The 22,568-nt window shown below is 38.7% G+C and overlaps 1 protein-coding gene and 1 non-coding gene across 5 annotated transcripts in view; both read right to left on the bottom strand.

The window, feature by feature from the left end:
• The window catches only part of RNF2 (ring finger protein 2), a 48,204-nt gene extending 43,111 nt beyond the window's left edge, over positions 1-5,093 (bottom strand). The window contains exon 1 of one of the 4 annotated variants that reach the window (XM_043568892.1): positions 5,009-5,093. The gene's annotated coding sequence lies outside the window, so the exon portion shown is untranslated. Of the gene's footprint in view, positions 1-3,459; positions 3,584-4,416; positions 4,732-5,008 lie in introns of those variants that run through there. The other 3 variants (XM_043568891.1, XM_043568895.1, XM_043568894.1) reach the window with 3 other exon arrangements.
• Positions 5,094-20,371: 15,278 nt separating this feature from the next.
• Positions 20,372-20,481, bottom strand: LOC122476625. Its single transcript, XR_006295549.1, has one exon. It is a non-coding gene; the product is annotated as a U6 spliceosomal RNA (small nuclear RNA).
• Between the last annotated feature and the right edge of the window lie 2,087 nt (positions 20,482-22,568).

Here is a 22,568-nt window from a genome sequence, read left to right on the forward strand (position 1 = left end):
AAATCAATTATATTGTACTGTTCTCTTTTGCTCTTACAACCATCTAACCAACTCCCTATATTACATCACCTCTGTTGAAATCCTTATTGAAGTCTGTTTTTTCTACCCAGGACTAATATATTGTCAAACATAGTGATTCCAACTGCTCTCCTTTGAGAGATCTTACTGCTTCACTGAAAGGGAAAAGTAAAGAAAATTGGGTGTTATTCCGAGAGATAAAATCTGTTCTAGATTCTATAATAGATAACTCAAAACCCTTTAAATTTGTTGAGGGTGGGGCGCCTAGTTGGCTCAGTCGGTAGAGCATGCGATTCTTGATCTCAGGTTGTGAGTTCCAGCCCCACGTTAGGTAGGCATAGAGATTACTTAAAATCTTTTTTTAAAAAATTGTTGAGTTGCAGCATAAAAATTGTTATCTTTTGTGATTTAAACTATCCAACTTGGAGGGGTGCCTGGGTGGCTCAGTCAGTTGAACATCTGACTTCAGTTCAGGTCATGATCTCAAAGCTCAGCTCAGGAGTTCGAGCCCCGCCTCAGGCTCTTTGCTGACAGCTCAGAGCCCGGAGCCTGCTTTGGGTTCTGTGTCCCGCAACCCCCCCCCCCCCCAATCTGTCTCTCTCTCTCTCTCACAAAAATAAACATTAAAAAAAATTTTAAATTAACATGGAAAGAAAAAAGAGAGAAAATGAGAAATATTTAAACAGTGCAGGCTATTCCAAGCACACACAATCACCTTTTATTAGAGCACATATCCTAGGGAAAATGTGAGATGGTAGAGCTGATCTGCTGTTCTTCAAAGGTCTCAGCTCCCACAAGCCTCTCCTCATAAAAGCATAATACCATGCTGAATGTGATTCTTACAGTAAATAAATACATTTGGGAGCACCTGGCTGGCTCAAGTAATGGAGCATGCAACTCCTGATCTCAGGGTCATGAGTTCAAGCCCCACATTGGGCAGAGTTTACTTAAAAAACAAGTAAAATATTTTTTAAAATAAATAAATACATGTTTTTGCTGTTGTTCAACATGGCTCCTAAAGGCAACTTTATCCAGTGTTCAACAAAAGAAACAGCAATCTGTTCTAAATACTAAAGCTGAGCTGAATGTATTGGTACAGCATTCTCCCTTCCCTATGGATCTTCAAGCATCATTTTTTTTTTTTTAACCACATGTGACTTTCATTTTATGCATAGACTTTAGAATCTAAGCTCTTCATAAAATACAACTCTACAGTGGAAACAAAAAGAAATCTCCCTTGAAGGAGGGTCCATAATCAACACATCTGTTGAAAATAAATGACCAAAATGCTTTGATAAGTTTTCATATGGTCTGTTACTTCACTTAATAAAATGTCATTAGACAATTTAACCTGAGGTTAATTTCAAAAATGTTTTATTATTGTACTTATTTTTTTCAATTATGACAAAATGGCAGATATGTAGAAGCAGCAAACATGTTGTTACTCCATCTCTAAATGAAATGGGAGAAAGCAAATTCAAGCAACAGCACTCTTTCTCGGATTTTAGCCACGCATACATCGCTGCTGAGCTTTCAACATGAGTATGCTTAGGCCCAGACAAACTATACTAGTCCACTTCAGGTGCCTAACATCTATAAAACAAAACAGAAGTGAAAAGAATTTTAAACTTAAAAGTCCATGGCCAGTTCCACAGAGTATAAAACTGGATAGCAGACCACCTCCCCCCCCCCCTTACCATCTACATCTATAAAGTCAGTTATATTCATTACCCACCTCCTGCTACAAACATACTAACACCAGCTTCTACTTAAGTGCCAAGAGTCCGATTACCACAGTCAGTATGTCCATGTAAAATCAAAATGTATTCCTTACAACAAGAAACACCAAAGGACCCATTTGACACATTAGGTGGAAGACTACAGGGTGGGGATAAAAGAATACTTTGACCTACAGAGAGGGAATGGAAAGGACAAATATTATTGTACCTCTTTGTACCCCCAAATTATAGGGGGATCTACTCAGTCAGATGCAAATAAATATTCAACAAGTTACTACGATAACTAAGATTTCAGAGAAACGGAAAAAAATGAGGAAATTAAATAACTGGTGTCTAAGGACAATGTCTTCACATCATATGTAATAAACAACACTAATTAATCAAGTGTAGATCTGTATGTGGGCAGAATGTGCATAATTTCACAGTATTTTTCCTTTTTTAAAAATGGCAAACTCTGATGTATTTAGTTTCTCCAGATTTAATAAATGAGTTGCTACAAAATTATGAGGTACTTTAAGTCATACTAAAAATGTGTCCATAACTTTAATAAAGTGCATTTTAATATTAACTCACTTCTCTTGCTGGAAGGAATTATGCTTCTTTGATAATGTATAGAAACTGTCACTAAAACATATATTATTCATCAGACACACATCACCTTTACTCCAAAGACCGCATAATATAAACACAAATCATAAATAAATCAGATTAAAGAGATAGACCTGACACTACACACTGAAGGTCAGTAATGGAAAAATGAAATTCCTAAGATGTTTGCTGACCTGCTGTACACAGTATCTATGTCCACAGAAACCTGGGAGCTAGCTGTCTGGGTATTCAATACAGGCAGAGAGAAACTCAAAATTCTCAGAATGTCTCAGTATTTTCAATGTCTGCATTGTTCACATAATGTTAATGGCTCTAATTTGAAATTTTTCTGTGTAGCACATTTGAGGACCACCAGCATATTTTTAAATACTCAGACTAGCCTACTGAGGCAGTTTTCCTTCATAAAATTCTCCATTTCACTCTCACACCTACTATAATTAACCTCAAATGTGGATTCCACAAGCGTACCTGAAGGAAACCACTCAAAACCTCAGAAAAAGTGAGGGGCCATATTTGCTGTGCTATCTCTGGAAAATGGAGTCTTATGTAACTACCCACTATTTTACAAAAAAGCACGTTAAATGTACAATCAAGATTTAAAAGATACCTGTTGCCTGTGACAAACAAGTTTCAGGGTGAAAAAGGAATAACCAAAAGTCTTATTGCTTCCATTTAAATTCTTTGTAAATCAAGGGTCAAATATTCACTGTAAGAAGCTGGATCTGACATCAATCTAAGTTATTAAAAAATTCAACAATTATACCCTAATGCAAGTGGGGAAAGGAGATTATCTACCAATTACACTAAGTATTCCAGCTTACCGTCTTGGAACTCACCAAAAGTAGATTATGTAATGCAAATCACTCATATGTTAGTTTTAAACATAATTCTCAGTCTAAAACACTAAAGCCGTGTCTCACTTATTTTTAGTTTTTAAAAGTAAAGCGTATTACCAAAACACTGAATGCAAACCTATCCTTTTCATAGCAAACAAATTTCTTCACACACCTCAAGGAAACCTATCAATTTCAAACCATTTTATCCCTTAAAGGCACACGTTCTCTCAAACTTCTGACAGCCATGCAGTACGTACCCAAAAAGGTTTGAAGGAGAGAAGACTATAAAGCCATTATGGTCTTAACAGGCAAATAATCGGAATGAATTTCGAAGTTTGAAAGACGAATTTTTACTAACAGTATCTCTGGAAGGAAACAAGGCGGCTACTTCTATAGGAGGGTAAAGATCCTGACAACCGGCACTACCGCTCCCTGGCGACACCCGGTACCAAACATCTCAGCGTCAACGACAGGGTTCGAAACGCGAAGCTTCCATCAGAAACAAACCAAGACACCCCCTCCCCCCACGACTCTCCTCCGGGGCAACCTCGCGGTTTTAGAAAGCAGCAACAGATACTCCCGGGCAGGCAGGCGGCACTCCAGGAATGTTTTAACCGTGAGGGGGTCTCTCCGCAAGCCTACAAGATACCCCGACGCCGAGTAGCGCCTCCATACCCGAACCCCGACTCCAGCACCGCGGGGGAAAGGGGGTATTTTGCACAAAGCGCCCCTACCCCACCCCCACGGTGCAGACACATACCCCCGGCAGCGAGGGGGAAGCCCGGAGGAAAACCCCCACATTCCACGCCGCTGGCCTCCGAAGAGAGGCCCCCAGAGAGGATGGGGCCCCCGCCCCGGGAGACGAAGGGGCCGCACCGCAGCCCCGGCCTCCGCGCTGAGGAGCGGAGAGTGAGGGGCTCCCAGCGAAGGAAGGAATCCAATCCCCGAGCTTCGCCCACCGGGTCCTCCGCAAACCGGACCCACCACCTCCGCCGAGACCCGCGAAGAAACGGGAACAATGAGGAGCTGCCTCCCCCGCCATCCCCGCCCCGAGAGCGGCCGGGGGCGGCAACGACGCCATCTCCCCTCACACCCCCGCGGGCAACACACCCCCGGCCCCCGGGCCGCCGTCAGCCGCCCGCTGCCCGACCAAGCCGACGCGCGTCTCGGCCCGCCGTTCCCGCGCCCTTCGCCTCCCCGCCCGCCCCACTCACCGGCTCCTGCTCCAGCCCGGGACGCCGCTGGCCGCGGCCAGACCGAGACTCAGGTACAAGCCGCCGCGGCCGCCGGCGCCGCCGCACAATATGGCGAGCCTCGGCTTCCGCAATGGAGCTCGGGAAATACAACAGGGGCCGCTCAATATTCATGAGAGACTGAGGGGAAGCCGGCGCGGCCGGCGCTGCGGGGAGGGCGGGAAGGAGCGAGCGAGCAAGGGGGCGGAGGCGCGGGACGGGGGCGTGCACGGCGCGGGGAGGCCCGCGGTGCGAGGGGAGGGGGCGCCGCCGCGTGCTGGCCTGGAGGACGCGAGCCGCCCCTCCCAGAGCCGGCCGGCCCCGCCCCCCCGGCGCCCTCCGCGGGGTCGACGCAGCCCCCGGGCAACGCCCGGATGTCGACGGCGCCGCTTCGTCCTCGTCGTTCTGCCTCCTTGAGCTCTAGTGCCCCTGCCTCGGGCCACCCATTACACCTCCTTGGCCGGCTGCGGGGGTTGGAGCTCAGAGTTCTGCCCTGTGTGACTGCCTCCTGTTTTTACACCCATCCCTCCACCCGGTAGAAATCCTCATTAGGCATTCAACTCTAGAACTTCACCTGAACTTTGGCATCCTGTCTCCCCGTTTAACAAACACAAACCATCCTGGCCGAGTGAACCTACAAAATCTCATTATTCCAGGGAAAATGACCTTCTATTCTAGAATTATATTGTTGGACGTCTGTAAGCATTCTGATTGTTTTCATCAGCTCTATTAGACCTTGCTACTATTTTATTCCTACCTCCTTGGCCCCTTCCAGTATTCTCTTCTGAACTTGAAGATATAAGAATGGATTAAATAGATGTAATTATTTCCTGAAACACAACCAATTAGTCTACCAAAAAATTATATAAAATGCGAATAATCTATAAGCTGAAGAACAAGTGAGAGTTCCCTGACCTCAAGGTGTATCATTGGTGAGATGTCATGTTCTCTTGAAGATAACCAGCAATATCAGACAGATAGTAAATATGAAGGCATTTGTGGCATAAAGAAACGGACCACACTGGGAATTGGGGAAACTAAGTTTATAGCCTCCAATGTGTCTCTAACTATACGACATAAGTCAATTGCATAACTTCTCTGGACTTAATTTCCTGAGGAACTAGGATTTGAATAGGACTGTGGCAGTTTGGAACGGGTAGAAAAAGGACAGGTGCTAAAATAGTAAAGACAACACATTATGTATCCTAGCAAGTCCATTAAAGTAAACGAGCAAAACAAGAGCAACTCATTACTCTTTTTCAGTGACTTGAAAACTTTCACCTATTATCTGTAGCTTTAAATAGGAAATTACCATTCTTTGGAGCCTGGCTGGTTCAGTTAGTAGAGCATGCAACTCTTGATCTTGGAGTTGTGAGTTCAAGCCCCATGTTGAGTGTGGAGCCCACTTAAAAGGGGACAAAAAATGACAATTCTCAAACTCTACAAAGCCCCTCAAGGTCAAAAAATCAAAATACAGACGGTCCAACTTACAGTTCCATATATGACTTTTCAACTTAAAAATGATTGCAACTGTTACTATTCAGCAGAAACCATAATTCAGATTTTGAATTTTGATCTTTTCCTGGGCTAGCTATATGTGGTAGGATACTTTTGTGATGCTGGGCAGCAACAGTGAGCCACGACTTCCAGTCAGCCACTTGATCAGGGGGTAAACAGCTGATACTTTAACAATCGCTTTGTACCCATACACAACCATTCTATTTTTCACTTTCAGTACAATATTCAATTACATGAGATATTCAACACTTTATTATAACATATGCTTTGTGTTAGATGATTTTGCCCAACTGTAGCTAATGTAAGTGTTCCGAGCATGTCTAAGGTAGGCTAAGCTAAGCTATGATGTTCAGTAGGTTAGGTGTATTACATGGATTTTTAACTTAAGATATTTTCAACTTCTGCTGGATCATCGGGACATAACCGTGTCTTAAGAAAGAACTATAATCAGAGACTGCTTCTGATTTTCCTTTCCTTTAAGGGTCTGCTTTCTAGAGATAGTGCAGTTGCAGAACCATCCCCCTTCTTTATTCATGACAACTGAATGTGTAGTTCAATTAAGGATGTTCATAATTCAGAACCTTTTGCTCCAGTTATGCCTGTGAAGATAATGATGTGTGGTTAGATTAAGAAATTCAATTGATGTTGCAAAAAGTGATCATTTGTAGAAAGCACAGGAACTTTATGGATGAAAGTTAAATATAGTACTTAAAAAAGATTCACAGGAGAATTAGTGGGAAAATGGGAAACTTATGGGATATCTGGATTAAATGTGATTAAAAAGCTAGACCTCAGGCTAGCATCCTTAATATGAAAGACACTACTGACAAATTAATGGAACTCATATTATCTCTTTTATCTCTTACTCAAAAACTTGGCATTGAGAGTACTATGGTCCTTTCCTGACTACATTAATCAGGAAAGATTATGTTATGGAATAGTAACAAAATTGCAAAATCTCCATGCCTTAACACAACAAAAATTTTATTGCTTTCTTCATGCTTCATGCTTCATATGGCTCAGACTCACTCTGTTTGAGTCACTCCAGGACCCAGATTGCAGAGGGTCCACCATCTTGTAGCTGTATCACCAAGATCACAGCAACTGAGTCTCTGTGGCAGAGGAGGTAACTGAAGAATCACAGCCTTAGATTGGGAAAAAAGCAAATTACTGATCTCATTTCACTGGCCAAAACTAGTTACATAGCCTCCCCCATCTGCAAAGAGACTGAGTCATTGAACCAAGTGAGGAGAAGTAGGGATTTTGGTGAATAATACTAATGTCACCCACCCTGACCCCACCAGTGAGCTCCGGTATATTATGAAAAACTCCAAGAACTTTTATTCCATAACACTGGAAGTTGTGCTTTCAAAAGTAAACTCTCTGTACTTGTTAAGAATTGGCTATCATGTAAATAAATGGACTTTCCATTTACTTCCCCTTTGTTTTAATTGTTTATTAAATCAGGGGCGCCTGGGTGGCGCAGTCGGTTAAGCGTCCGACTTCAGCCAGGTCACGATCTCGCGGTCCGGGAGTTCGAGCCCTGCGTCAGGCTCTGGGCTGATGGCTCAGAGCCTGGAGCCTGTTTCTGATTCTGTGTCTCCCTCTCTCTCTGCCCCTCCCCCGTTCATGCTCTGTCTCTCTCTGTCCCAAAAATAAATGAACGTTGAAAAAAAAATTTTTTTTAATTGTTTATTAAATCAGTGTTAGCCTATCTATAGTGATTTGACATATCCAACCTGCATTCTTTTTGCTAATTTTTTGACCTGACATAAGGGATATTACCCTTAAAAAATGTTTCTACTAATACTCTGCTCCCATGTTAAATGAACTAGTTGGAAATGATAATCATATTTTGAATAGAAAACATTAAAGTAACACTACATAATACAAATATCATACTATAGGTAGATGACTGCATGCACTCTAGTTAAAAAGATTCTTTTTGGGGCATCTGGTTAGCTCAGTCAGTACACATGCAACTCTTGATATTGGGGGTGTCAGTTTGAGCCCCATGTTGGGAGTAGAGTTACTTAAAATGAAAGATTATTTTCCCTCTAAACTTAAGACCCTGTAAACCACATGGTGAATAGATCACAAAAAATCATGTCTGATCACAAAATTCATGGCTCTACTAGCTTTCTGCTATGGTAATTCTACAAAATTAGATTAGTTCAGCCCAGCCAACTTTTATGGAGCATGTACTGTGTGCCAAAACTTTTCCAAGTTTCTGGAATAAGGATATTAATGTGACTAGGTCATAAGTTCCTTGATAGCAGAAATCTTGTCTATCAGTGTCTATGTAGAGATTAGTGCAATGCTTAGCACATATATCAGATGCTCAATAAATAGGTGTTAAGAGAATGAAAGACTGGGAATCTTTGATCCCAGTGTGTATATGAAATAGCACAGTACCAAATGAGCTTGGTTTGCCTCACTTTTATCACTTAAGAGCAGAAATTTCTATTAAGATTGCAGTTAGTCCTTCCAGAGTCTTTCTCTATTTAGGCAGTGTGTTTTAAATGGAAATTTATGCTTGCCTATTCTATATACACCACATGGATATCTTTTCTAGCTGTTCTCCAAATATCAAATTGTTATCTGCTCTTCTGAAATGAAAGATTTCAGGACACCAATAGCCTGTTAATAATAAGCTATGTTTGTGTCACAGTTTATATAACACATTTATATTAATTATTTCACTGAATCTTCAGATCAGTCCTCCAAGGTATTATTCCTACTTTACAGACAAGGAAAATGTGACTTCTGTAGTTAACTAGCTTTCCCAAACATTGAGCTCATAAGTGGAAGAGCAGAGGCTCAAAGCCAGGTCATCTGAATTCAAGTCCAAGGATATTTTCCTTTATGCCACATGTGCCTTCCCACTCAATGCTGCATAGACAGCTCCAGCATTTTCTTCTTTCTAATGGGTAAGCAGCATATAAAAAAAAAAACATCTCCAGAGCTTTCTTTCAACACTAGTATTCCAATCCTAAGTGTGGTCTTTTTAAGAAATTAGAGATGATGCTAAATGTAACAGTATATAAACCTGATCCATTGACAGAAAGCCAGCAGGTCTTGTTTTTGTTTTCTTAGAAAACTTGCTTTAAGGAAACAAAATTAAAAGTTAGGTTAGAAGACAGAAATAGCTTGGGATTTAATCACTATATATATATATGTATATGTATATAATACAATTGTCAAAATATATCTTCTACCAAAATCTTTATTTGCCATCTTTTGGATGTGTTGTGCTTTCTTTAAAAGGGTCAACTTTAGTAGAGATGTTGCAGAAAGTCCTAAAGAGACCTATAATTCAAGGTGGCTTCAGGAAGCAAGCAACTCAAGATTTACAGCCTCTTCAGCTGAAAAAATATAGCTCTAGCCACAGGCCTTAGTGAAGTTTTATTTGTATTTCAACATAGCGTATTTCTTTTTGTGATGCTTCACTTGGCGTTTTAGTTCAATGTTCCTTTTTATATTCTCAAGACAACCAAGATAATTGGTGCTACCCTTAACTGTTCAACTTGAAGGAGTTAAACAGATTAAATGAGATGGGCTAGTGAGACTTTTGGGAAGAACTAAACAATATTACTATTTCCCTCCTATGGAGAGTTGGAATGTATTTTATGTGTCCCAGATGTGGCCACATTCTGCCTAACATCTGTTAGTGCATTTTATTAAAATAATGAACTAGCATGTGTTTGAAAAGTCAAAAGAATGAATAAAGTTTTCATTCTGATGCAGCACAAATAGCCAACTGTTTCTTTGTAGTGAATAATAGAGCATATAAATGGGAGATTTTACTGTGATATCCAACTTCAAATATAAATTGAAATATGATTTAATAATTACTGGTTCAATTTTTCTAGTATGAAAAAATATTTATTCCATTCAAATAAACCATATAAGTTTTTTTCCTTTCAAAATGTTTACTGCAAGGGAAGAGATTTATGCCTTGGCACTGATATAGGAACACCAAGAATCATCCTGGAAACTAGCAAGGAATAGATAATTAAGATTGAAACTCAGAACTAAAATGGAGATTTATCTGGAAGAGAAGTCTGGAAAATCTTTGTGGGGATGTACAGTAGAAGAGTGCAAAATATTTAAGTCAAATTACAGCTTACTCCAACCGCCTTTCTGGACATTTTAATTTTTTCCACTTAAAACAAGCGTGGTTCTAGAATTGTTTTTTGTAGGGTGAGAGAGTGGACGGTAAAGACATCTTTAGCTAACACATTTCTTGGAAATGTTTTTAGTAAAGAATTTAAAAGAACTGCCAAGTCCCACCCATACAAAGAAAATTTTATTTTATTTTAGACTACATCAAGATCTGGAAACCCCTGCAGTATCCATCTGCTGAGTCATTAGCATTTTATACTCTACAGAAGCAAGCCATATTTAAATGTACATTGAATTAGATACTAAAGTAGGTTTTAATTCAGGTAAATCTGAAAACGATTCTGGTCAACCCAGAATAATGAAGTTTTATGTGTTACATCCAGGAAGAGATATTTTCTAAGGATTTTAATCTGTCTATAGAAAAGTTTTATCATTTTTTAAATAAACACATTTCACAGACCATGCTTATAAGATCAGAATTGACTGTTCTCCCCTAAGAATTATGAAGTCTGTCACATATGAAGTAAGATGGCATAGAGGTGGCTGCAAAAGAACCTTTTTTTTTTAAGCTTATTTATTTTTGGCTTAAGTTTCCTAGTATGAAAAATGTTTATCCATTCAAATAAACTTTGTATGTTTTTTCCTTTCAAAATGTTTACTGCAAGGGAAGAGATTATGCCTTGGAACTGATGTATTTTTGAGAGAGAGAAAAAGCACGAGTGCAGGAGAGGCAGACAGAAAGGGAGAGCGAGTCACAAGCAGGCTCTGTTTATAGCGCAGAGCCCAACACAGGGCTCAATCCCATGAACCATGAGATCACGACCTGAGCAGAAATCAAGAGTCGGATGCTCAACCTACTGAGCCACCCAGGCGTCCCTGCAAAAGAACCTTCTTGTCATAGTATCCTGTTAAGGATATATGGGTGACCAAACTTGCCCTAGTGTGTCCCTCTCCAACATTTACTCCTCTGTTCTAATTAGTTCTTGTTTTAAGACACTATTGATGTTCTTAGTGTATTGGCAATTCCTTGATTTCTTGACATTTACATATCCTTGGAGCCTCTAGTCTTCAAATTTGATTATTCAGGAGTGTCCTGGTTTAACCCTTTCCTAAAATATAAAGGATGACTGTGGGCCTGACCTCAACACAGCTGTCCCTTCTTCCACATGATCCAGTTCTCAGCTATTTGCCAATCTATTCATTTCCTGACTTGCTATTTAATTAGGCTTGACCATATTCTTATCCCAGCCTTTAGCTTGGGGCTTGACACATAGTGAATGAAAACTGCATTACAAGAAGATGTCAAATGTAACCTGTAAACACTGTGGCATTCATGGTACAGAAAAAGACCCACCTCTATCAACAAATGTGGAAAATTCAGAGCTCTTTAGTACAAAAGAATAGAGAAGCAATGAGGTTGCTACCTCTGGTATTGAATACTCCAGGAACGATCTTGGATCAGGAGAACCCATGTTAGGAATGTCATGCGATATTGTTGCAGCTATCATCCCCCTACAAAATAATGACCAACAGGAAAGTTTGTTGTGGTGGACTTTCAAGTAGAACCGTATTTGGATGTTGATTTTGTGGGATTTAAAAACAATTGTTTTGGGGCGCCTGGGTGGCGCAGTCGGTTAGGCGTCCGACTTCAGCCAGGTCACGATCTCGCGGTCCGGGAGTTCGAGCCCCGCGTCGGGCTCTGGGCTGATGGCTCAGAGCCTGGAGCCTGTTTCCGATTCTGTGTCTCCCTCTCTCTCTGCCCCTCGCCCGTTCATGCTCTGTCTCTCTCTGTCCCAAAAATAAAAATAAACGTTGAAAAAAAAATTAAAAAAAAAAATAAAAACAATTGTTTTAAATTTATTTTAGAGAGAGAGAGCGCATGAGCAGGGGAGAGAGGTGGGGGGTTGGGAGGGGGGAGAATCTCAAGCAAGCTCCCTGCTCAGCACAGAGTCTGACACAGGGCTGGATCCCACAACCCTGGGATCGTACCTGAGCCAAAATCAAGAGTCAGACGTTCAACAGGCTGAGCCACCCAGGTGCCCCTTGGATGTTGATTTTGAAGAGTCCTGTCAAAACACAGTAATGTTTCATACCAAGAGTAAAAGTTTAATATACGTTAGTCCTAATATCCCAAATGGAACTTGAAATTTGATTAGTTCTCAAATCACATTGAGCATCTTTCTCCTCCATTCACTTGCCTAAATTAGTTGTATGCAAATATGTCCCCCTTACCCACCCACCAGAGTGAAAGTAGCATGAGGGCACAATGTCATTATTCATGTTTCAACACCAGTCATTATTCATCTGTAAACGGGCCTCAGTACTTGACAAAATTTAATGTATAAGCATTAAACATATATATATATGTATGTATGTATATACACATGCCTTGTCCTTAAGATACATCTGGCATGCCTTTAAGTAATGAAAATAACTACAATTTTTAAAAAGAGGTCACTAAAAATACTTGCTTTGTATATTTTACAAATAGTGTTTAATCATTGCAACAATATTTAGAAAAGGAAAATTTGAACAGGTATATTTTCTACCTCCCATATTCCCACAATCATAATACTAATTGTTGGCCTGTGTTTATGAACACAGATATCACATACATTAATGATGTGCATGAAAAATGACACAACCTCCTAAGAGGGCAAAAATTTTAATGTGTATGTCTTTCAGCCTAAGAAATCCAGTTCCAGGAATATATCTTATGGAAGTACACACACAAGTGTGCCAAGAAATATATACATGGATGTTAATTTTTACATTGCTTGTGTTTGTAAAAACCTGGATATAATTCACATTTTTGGCTAAATAAATTTTAGTATTCTATACAGTACTATATCATATAACTATTAAAAAGAATGAGGTAGGGGCGCCTGAGTGGCTCAGTCGGTTGGGCGTCCGACTTCAGCTCAGGTCATGATCTCGCCATCTGTGAGTTTGAGCCCCGCGTCAGGGTCTGTGCTGACAGCTCGGAGCCTGGAGCCCGCTTCAGATTGTGTCTCCTCTCTCTGCCCCTCCCCCACTTGTGCTCTATCTCTCTCTCTTTCTCAAAAAATAATAAAATAAATGTGAAAAAAAATAAAAATAAAAAAATAAAAAGAATGAGGTAAAGCTATAAGTACTGATGTAGAAAGATATCAATAATATATTATCAAGTAAAAAATCAAGTTTCTGGGGAGACTGGGTGGCTCAATTGGTTAAGTGTCCAACTTTGGCTCGGGTCATGATCTCGCAGTCCATGGGTTTGAGTCCCACATTGGGCTCTGTCTGACAGCTCAGAGCCTGGAGACTGCTTCAGATTCTGTGTCTCCCTCTCTCTCTGCTCCTCCCCTACTCGCACTGTGTCTCTCTCTCTCAAAAATAAACATTAAAAAAAATTTTTTAATTCAAGTTTCTCAGCAATATATGCAATATGTACCATATATCCCATTTTCATAATATAAATTCAAAAGAATATACACCAAACTTAAGGACTATATTCAAGGAAAGGAGGACTTTTGAGGACTTTCAGTTTCTAAATTATTTTTTAATTTCTGTATTGTTTGCATGTTCCATACATACAACATTGTCTTTTATCATAAAAGCAGTAAAGATGCAATTACATATGAAAAGTAAACTTCTCTAATGAAATTGAGTGAAATTTCTGCATATATGTACCAATTATTACGTGAAGGACTGAGGTAAAGACAAAAGCTATTCTAGATCAGGCATCATTAGCCAAAACAAATAGAAAAACTAGAACTTGGAAATTCTTTACTTTGTTTCTAGAGATCTAGTTGTGTAGTGGCCTTGAAAATCAGGGATTCGAATGTCTTACTACTAGACCTCAATTTCCATTCCCCTAAACATTCCTAACCCTATTTAGCAAGAATTCAGGCTAAACAGGCACCAACCAATGATTACAGAACCCTCAAATAGCAACTCTTTAAAAGAGTTCTAGAACCTATATCATTATCTTGGGATTCTGTTCTTCTGCTACTAATTTATATCCCACCGTCTCTAGGGGAAATACCAGGTGTTGTTTGCTAATTAGACTCCTAGTACTCCCTCCAGAAATTCATACTAATTTAGCTTGTGATTGCTGGAAACAAGTACAAATTGCAGATTGAGAATGAAATATTTGAATTTTCCATCATTCATATATATATACATCTATTCCAGGGAATTTTTATTTTCTAGACTCTTTGAGATCACCATATGGTAAAAAGCTTGAGCAATGTATTAGGCTGGATTCAAGAGACTTGATCTTTCTCCAAATTGGCTCAGATGACCCAAAGGGTCACAGCAAGAGCACTAGCCACTGCAGTTGAGGTAGAGGGGGGGTGGGGTTGTGCAGAGATAGAGGAACTCAGGGACTGGCTGAAAAAAACAGGTTGTTTGTCCAAAGTGGCCAAATGCCTAGAGCTGGAGCAAGAATACAAATCACAAGCAAGGAGGAAGCCCAAGAAAGTGGGGCACAAGATAAGTTTAAGGGGGTACAACACATCCACCTAAAAGCTGAATCAGGGGGTCTGAAGCCAAATCACCAAGGTAGCTATCTTTCCTTCACCAGACGAGAGGATGACAAGTGAGGTGAGGAATAAGGGTGAGGTATAACATGGCTGGTGTTAGCTGAGACTAGCAAAAGGACACCTTTGACCTTGTCTCTGGATCCTAAAGTTTCAGGTGGGCCTGGTTGAAGACACATGCAGAACAGAGTATTGAATGAGGGTTGTGAGAAACCAAGGGTTAGTTTGGAAAACTGGAGATGGATCCAAATAGCATACTGAATTTGCAAAAAGCTCCCAAGATGGATGTGAGCAAGAGCCACAGACAATGAGAGCTGAACATGTGAAAATTGGCTTTCTCTTGGTTCTCATAATTTCTTTGACCCTCCGACCCTCTCCAGCTCAGTCTCTGTTGTGGCTTCTCATCATCACCCACGCTCTAAGTTTTGGAATGTCCCAGGGTTTAGTCTTAGGACTTTTCCCCCTTTTAATTTATATCCTCTCTCTGGGGGATTCTATTCAGTAATGTGGCTCTAAGTACTACTCATATGTTGACTACTCTCAATTTTCTCCAAACTTGTGGACTTCTATAAGTTTTTGGAAAGGACCTCTCCAAACTTATGTCCAACTTCCTGTTCAGCCCCTCTACTTGGATGTCTAATAGATGTCTTAATGGGGTATCTGGGTGGCTCAGTCATTTGAGCATTTGACTCTTGATTTCATCTCAGATCATGATCCCAGAGTCATGGGATGTGCTGGGCTCTGCACTGAGCACTGAGCATGGAGCCTGCTTAAATTCTCTTTCTCCCTCTACTTCCTCTTCCCTGCCCGTGCCCTCTCTCTCTAAAATAAATAAATAGATAAATGAATGAATACTGAAATAAAATTTTAATAGATATCCCAAATACACAATACCTAAACTAGATCTCCTCTTTGAAATGTAAACAAAGAACAATACAATATGTAATTTTTAACTGTTATTTGTAGCTATAATACTATATTGCTTTATAGACCCAAGGGAGTTAAAAGAAATTACTCTATGATTACTTAAAACCACATAAATAACTTAAGTATAAAATTAATGTTTTAAGTGTATTTGCATGCATGTTCATTTATACATTCCCTTAGCAAGAGTCTATAATTAACCAGACTCAGTAATTCAAAGACACATAAGACATAGACCCTATACCCTAGCCTTAAAGAACCTAGCATCTTGTAGGGTACACAGACACATACCAAATGTAATGAGGCCAATAAGAGAAAGGCAATAGGAATAATTCTTCCTAGAGGCCCATTATTAATTACAGACTATGGAACAGCACCTCTCACAGGACTCCAGTATTGGTAATATTAGCTTTAATCCTGAAAATGAGAAGAGTTGTTGGTAAGTTCACAACTGTGCTAATAGCCAACCTCATAAACTCTGTATGTGTCAAGTACTGTGCTAAGTATTTTAGAAGAATCATGTCATTTAATCTTTACACCAACTTTATGAAGAAGTTACCCTAATTATTACCATTTTATGGGTTAGAAAATATAGGTTTAAAGGATTTCAGTGCTTGCCTAAGTCACCTCAAGTGGTAAATAGGGTGGGCAAATCCATATCCTTAACCACTGTTCTAAACTGCCTTCTCATAATTGATGACCCTGCTTTAACTAATAATAATGGTACTAGGTTTTTAAAATATTTGTACTGAAATAAAAGAATAAGTATACGAATAATCCAAATAGTGAATATCCATTATGCTTTAGTAATAATCCCCGTTTACTAAACATAATTGGATAAAAAGGACTATATAGTATGAGAAGTCATGAAATGTTGGGTTCAGTTTTTCAAAGCTCATAAAGATACAGGATTGATCATTTCAAGTTTCCTGCTGATTGCCTTTAGAGACAAGTTTTTAGTCCTAAAGTACATTCTGTGTTTTGGGCCTCTCTTATTACTGTAACATAGATAAGCTAAGATGGAAAAATCATCAGACTTGCAAAAGCTAAGAGAATAGAAGCCAAAGCCGATAGGAATATAGTCTTCTAAATTTATTATCTGTTATGCATTGAGTTATCACATATGGTGGGAATTTAAACCAGATGTATGCTTACTGGAAGAGGCTAGCCCAAGACAGACAAGGGAGAGGAATGTGACCTCAAGTTGAAAGTAGAGAATCAGAACTTGGTGGTGGTTCAGAAGTTTCCTTTTATGCTAGTTATATAATAAAATAAAAGTTCTCCAACCATCTTTTCAAATTAACTGGGACGTCATTTCTTAATCTGGAAGTTATTGAAACTCCTGGCTTTTGAAATAAAATTATTTTTATTTGAGAAAGACCTAAGATTTTCTGAGTAACTTTTGCTTAATCTAAAGCAAAACATTTTTGGAAAATATAGTTCTGATAGGTAAATATTAAAATTTACACATTCTTATTTGCTTCATTCTCACCTGGAATTTAAATATCAAACTTTAATAGCTAGAATGCAGTAGCACATCTTTGTCTGCCATCTGCTTTTTTTTAACTGAAGTTTTAAAAAATCTATTCTTTCAAGTCACAGTTAAGTATTGAAAGTAATTGCATTTTAATGATGTACATCTAAGGGGGGAGAAGAAAAGACTTAGCCTAACATGAATAATCTACCTATAGTTACGTAATCTTTGTTATTTTTTTAAACTTTAAAATTATTGGAGAAAACATTTCTCATAATAAATGCTTTAGTTTGGGAACAGTCTTGGAACAAAAGAACACACAAAATGGAACAACTTTGCAGTTGTTCCTCTATTTTTGAAGGGAAATTACCTTGAACATTATTAGTTGAGCAATGATGTATTTCTCACCAGTACTTGTGATATAGTTTTCAGTTTATTTTCACAATACACTTATGTGATCAGATACTTAAAAAAACACAAGTAGCCAATTTAGACAGTTTCTATCACAGGAGAACAACTCAAGACAACTGATTATACTATGGAGACATGCACGTGGGCACGCATGCATGTATACTGCCTGCCAAAGAGTTCATTTGCTCAAAGCTAGAGCGATCATTGCCAGCCTAAGAAAACCATACAAAAAAGGTCCCTTTTTCTATAAGGAGTTATCAGTAGGAAACTAAACACGTGCTTAAAAGAAACTACCTGAATGTCTCATTGTAGGTCTATAAACTGCCAAAACAATCGGTTGTTTTATTTAACTTTCCTCAAACAAGTATTGAGCAGTTATTGTGTTCTGGATACTTCTAGGCATCAGGGGGAAAAAAACTAAAAACATGTAAATGGTATGTTTTGCTTACCCAGCTTAAGGTAATTATATGATAACATTCCTTTCTTATGGAGGTAAAATTTACATGCAATGAAATGCACTGATGTAAGATGTAATCCATAAGTGTACAATCGCATATGAAGTTTTAAAAAGTTTTTTAAATGTTTATTTTGAGAGAGAGAGAGAGAGCGGGGGAGGGGCAGAGAGAGGGGGAGACACAGAATCTGAAGCAGGCTCCAGGCTCTGAGCTGTCAGCACAGAGCCCGACACGGGGCTCCAACTCAACGAGCTATGAGATCATGACCTGAGCTGAAGTCAGACACTCAACCAACTGAGCCACCCAGGGGCCCCTGGGTATGTTTTAACAAATGTATGTATTCACATAACTACCACCCCAATCAAGACATAAGTCACTTCCATCACCTCTAGAAAATTCCTTCATGTCCTCTTTAGTCAGTCTCCTTTCCCAGATAGGCAGTTGTGTTCTGATTTCTATCATCATGGTTTATTATGCTCTTAAAGTCACATAAATGGAATTCTATGATGTGTATTCTTTTGTGTCTGATTCTCTTACTCTGTGCAATGTTTTAGAGATTCACCCATATTGTTGTACTAGTACTTTAATCCATTTTATTACAAATATTCCTTTGTATACATACAGACCATTTAAAAAAATCCATAATCCTGTTGATGGATATTTGTATTTGCTTCCAGTTTTTGGCTACTAAAAATAAAGCTGCTATTAACATTCCTGGTCAAGTTTTTGTGAATGTCAATTTTCATTCTCTCTGATAAACACCTAGGAGTAGAACTGCTGGGTCATTAGGTGGGTATATAATTTTAAAAGAAGCTCCCAAACAGTTGTCCAAAGAGACTGTATCATTTTATACTCCATCAGCAGTGTGAGCGTTCCACTTGTACAACATGCTCACCAACAATTGATGTTGTCTTTTAGTTTTAGCCATTTTAGTGTGTGTGAAGTAGAATTTCAATGTGGTTTTGATTCATATTTCCCTGATGACTAAAGATGTTGAATATCTTTTCATGTGCTTTTTTGCCCACTTACAAAGCTACTTTTGTGAAATGTATGTTTTTTGCCTATTTAAAATTTTTTTACCCTTTTATTTTTGATTTGTAGAGTCCTTTATATATTACTGTATAAGTTCTTTATGTATTAAGAATATTTTCTCTCAGTTTATGGCTTACATCTTTTAATAGATTTTATCTTTTTAGATATGTTTTAGGTTAACAGCAAAATTGAGTAGATGGTAGAGAGAATTCCCATCTACCTCTTGCCCCTACATATGCATAGCCTCCCCCACTGTCAACACCCTGCACCAGAGTGGTACATTTGCTACAATCAACAAACACATCATTATCCCCTGAAATGTCATTATCATCCAAAGTCCATAGTTTACATTAGGGTTCATGCTTGGTGTTATACAATGGGTTTGGACAAATGTATAGTGATGTGTGTCTACCATTGTAGTATCATACAGAGTACTTTCAATACCCTAAATTCCTCTATGTTTTGCCTATTCATTGCTTTCTCCCTCATCTTCTGACAACCCCTGATCTTTTTTTTAAGCTTATTTATTTATTTATTTAGAGAGAGAGAGAGAGAAAGAGAATCCCAAGAAGGCTCCACACCATCAATCAGCATGGAGACCAATGTGAAGCTCAAACCCACGAACCATAAGATCAGGACCCAAGCCAAAGTCAAGAGTCATACACTCAACCGACTGAGCCACCCAGGCACTCCAACCACTGATCTTTCTACTGTCTCTGTAATTTTGCTTTTTCTAGAATGTCATATAGCTGGAATCATATGTAGCCTTTTCAGATTAGCTTCTTTCACTTAGTAATATGCACTTAATGTTCCTCCATGTCTTTTCATGGCTTGATAGTTCATTTCTTTTTAGTGTTGAATAATATTCCATTGTCTGGATATACTGTGGTTTAGTTATCCATTAACCTACTGAAGGACATCTTAGTTGTTTCCAAGTTTTGGCAATTGTGAATAAAACAGCTATAAAAAACTGTGTGCAGGTTTTTGTGTGGACATAACTTTTCAACTCATTTGAGTAAATACCAAAAAGTGCAATTCCCAGACCACGTGGTCAGAGAATGTTAAGTTTTGTAAGAAGCTGCCAAACTGTCTTCCAAAGTGGCCGTACCATTTTGCATACCCATTAGCAATGAATGAGAGTTCCTGTTGTTTCATACCCTTGCCAATATTTGATGTTGTTAGTATTTTGGATTTTGGCCATTCTAATAGATATGTAGTAATATCTCATTGTTATTTTAATTTGCAATTGTATAATGACATGATATTGATCTACTTTTCATACGCTTATTTGCCATCTGTATATCTTCTGGGGTGAAATTTCTACTTATGTTGTTGATCATTATTTAATTAGATTGCTCTAATGTAAGAATTTGATACATATTGTAAATAGATTAACACAAGCAAGCTAGTTAACATATCCGGTACCCCACAAATACAATAAGGTTTTTGTGTGTGGTGAAAATACTTAAGGTCAACTCTTACATATGGACTGTTTCACAAATGTATATGTTATCCTGGCACAAAGGCCATGCTAATATTCTCTATACCATTCAATTTTTGTATATGTGTGTGCTGTCAAAGTTAGTACTTAAAGTTTACTTTCTCCGTACATTTTTACAGTTGTTCCAATGCCCTTTGTTGAAAAATGTTGTCTATCTTGGGGCACCTGGGTGGCTCAGTTAGTTAAGTGTCCAACTCTTGATCTCGGCGCAGGTCATGACCTCACGGTTGGTAAGTTCACGCCCGCATCGGGCGCCGATGGCATAGAGCCTGCTTGGTATTCTGTCTCCCTCTGACTCTGCCCCTCCCCTGCTTACTATGTCTCTCTCAAAATAAATACAAATAAACACACAAAAAAAATTCCCTATCTCATTGAATTGACTTGGCATCTTGGTAATATTCAGTTGACTGTATGTATATGGATCTATTTTTTATTTCACTATTCTTTCTCTACAGACACACACACACACACGCACAGTTATTACTATGTTGTATAATCCAGGCTGGATTCATTCTTATATTTTTATTATAATTTATATACATTATATTTATTATATCCATTTAAAAAATTCCACTTTAAGAAATTAAAATTAAAACATTTTCACAAAATATTGTGGGCCCTAGGCACTAGGCCTAAGGATAATTGGACCTTGTATGAGTAAAGCTAGGTTCTGCACATGTAGCCTTGTCAGAAACTAGGTGCAGAGACCAATGAAACTCTCCTCAGGAAGATAGACTAGACTTGCAGACCCTGAGAGTAGCAAATATCTGGGAGCCTGTGGTAGTTTACTTTCAATGTTGTGTTCTCATTGTATCATCCCTATGACTAAAGTCTTTTAAATATTATGATACTGAGTTGGTTTATGGGGAGTTAAGGAAAATATCTTTCAGTCAGAGTTCTTAGTTATAAGCAACAAAAGCTACCTTTGGTTGAGTAGAAAAGGAGTTTTATTAAAGGGTATGAGGTAGTTCACAAAATGGTTGGGATATTTGGAACAGTAAGCCCAAGGCTAAGCCTTAGGAAGAATGCCCAAATCCATGTCCCATGAACAGGTCTAGTGAGGAAAATGTTGCCACCACCAGACACTAGAAGTTACAGTTTGCCTCACAGCAGTTCTGTGCTAGGAAAGCACTTGCAGTTTTATCAATACAATTATTAGCACCAATGTAGTATTTTTGCCAAGAATTCAATCTCGAAGCCCCTTAGCACTGCTAGTGCAGAGTGAGCGACTGAATGTTTCATTAATACTTGTATAAAAACACTTTGCCACACAAAAGACCACCCAAAATATCTGAAAAACAGAAAGTCAAGAAAATAAGGAATTCTCGGTTTCTCAAGACTGTCTCACAGAAACAAAAATACCACATAGTATATGTCCTCAAATGAGCTCATAGTTTTCTGAAGGGGATAAACATATGCATAGCTATTAGTAAAGGCATTTTCCTGGGTAATATAAGTGAAATGATAGGAGAGCAGAAAGAAGACCATTTCAAATAAGGAGCATTTGAACCTTAGATCTTGGAGAATAAGCAGGATTTGGGCAGGCAGGGAATGAAACATTCTATGACAGAGGGAACTAAATGGGCAGATAAGCAGAGCTAAATTTCAGGGCGTATTTGAAGTTTAAAATTTTAAAACTTTACAAATTGAATACTGATTTTAGTACAAGTAGTTGTATTTCTTTACAAACCAGTCTTCTCTGAACAATGACAGTTATCAACTGACAGTGCTGTGAACAGGGTAAAATAAAGGTACAGTTGGATTTTAGGAAAAGAGATGAGTTTCAGTTGTTTGAAGGGGGCAGAAGGCAGAAATCAAGGCTAAAGAGAATATATGTGGTGAGGAAATTGAAGGTACTTTAAATGAAAGAAATAGCCTATAATTAGAAGAAGCATTTCCGTGATAATGGTGTTTTTAATTCAGAAAATACTTCTGCATATCTGAAGAGACAGAATGAAAAGAGATTGTAGATGATGGAAAGAAGGGTAAATGAGGTGAGGAGGGTAGGGGAAGATCCTCCTGGGGGAGGATATAGGAAAGCAGAAGACTTTGGAAAGAGGAACACTTATTTATCTAAAATGTGAAGGAAAAAAGAAAATATAAAGATGTTTTAGAAATGGAAAGGAGGAAAGGCCACAGAGATCATTTACCAATCAATAACTTTGAGTTATTGA

Source organism: Prionailurus bengalensis, chromosome E4 (genome assembly GCF_016509475.1).
Source record: "Prionailurus bengalensis isolate Pbe53 chromosome E4, Fcat_Pben_1.1_paternal_pri, whole genome shotgun sequence".
Lineage (NCBI taxonomy): Eukaryota > Metazoa > Chordata > Mammalia > Carnivora > Felidae > Prionailurus > Prionailurus bengalensis.